The sequence below is a fragment of the Cariama cristata genome, unplaced genomic scaffold (genome assembly GCF_000690535.1).
Source record: "Cariama cristata isolate BGI_N322 unplaced genomic scaffold, ASM69053v1 scaffold24252, whole genome shotgun sequence".
In the NCBI taxonomy this organism is placed as follows: domain Eukaryota; kingdom Metazoa; phylum Chordata; class Aves; order Cariamiformes; family Cariamidae; genus Cariama; species Cariama cristata.
In genome coordinates, this window is record NW_009605848.1 from 4638 (window position 1) to 4968 (window position 331).

At 57.4% G+C, this 331-nt stretch overlaps 1 protein-coding gene across 1 annotated transcript in view; it reads right to left on the reverse strand.

The window, feature by feature from the left end:
• Positions 1–331, reverse strand: part of LOC104158491 (metal transporter CNNM4-like) — a gene marked incomplete at its 5' end in the record, with an annotated part of 7899 nt that overhangs the window by 4094 nt on the left and 3474 nt on the right. The window lies entirely within an intron of this gene.

The following is a 331-nucleotide window of genomic DNA, read 5'->3' on the forward strand; positions in this document are numbered from 1 at the left end:
CGCAGGCAGGACGCAGTTTGCCTTATTCTAGCTAAATCCAAACCACCAGCTTACATGGAAGCTGGCATCGCTCCTGCCCCAGCTGCCGGGCGCTTGCCGACCCTCTCTGTGAACCGATATTTCTCCTGCTTTGTCTCAAAAATCACACAGAGCCACTGGGAAAAACTCCTCGGATGAGGAACATCCACCTTTGCTCCGGGGAGAGGAGCCCAGCGGCCACATGGAAAACCGCAATGTGCCCAGGCCAGGCCAATGCACCCGCAGGACCGGTATCCTTAGCCTGGGGAAACCGAGGCACAGAGGAAGGTGATGTTCCCTCCCTGACCTCAGT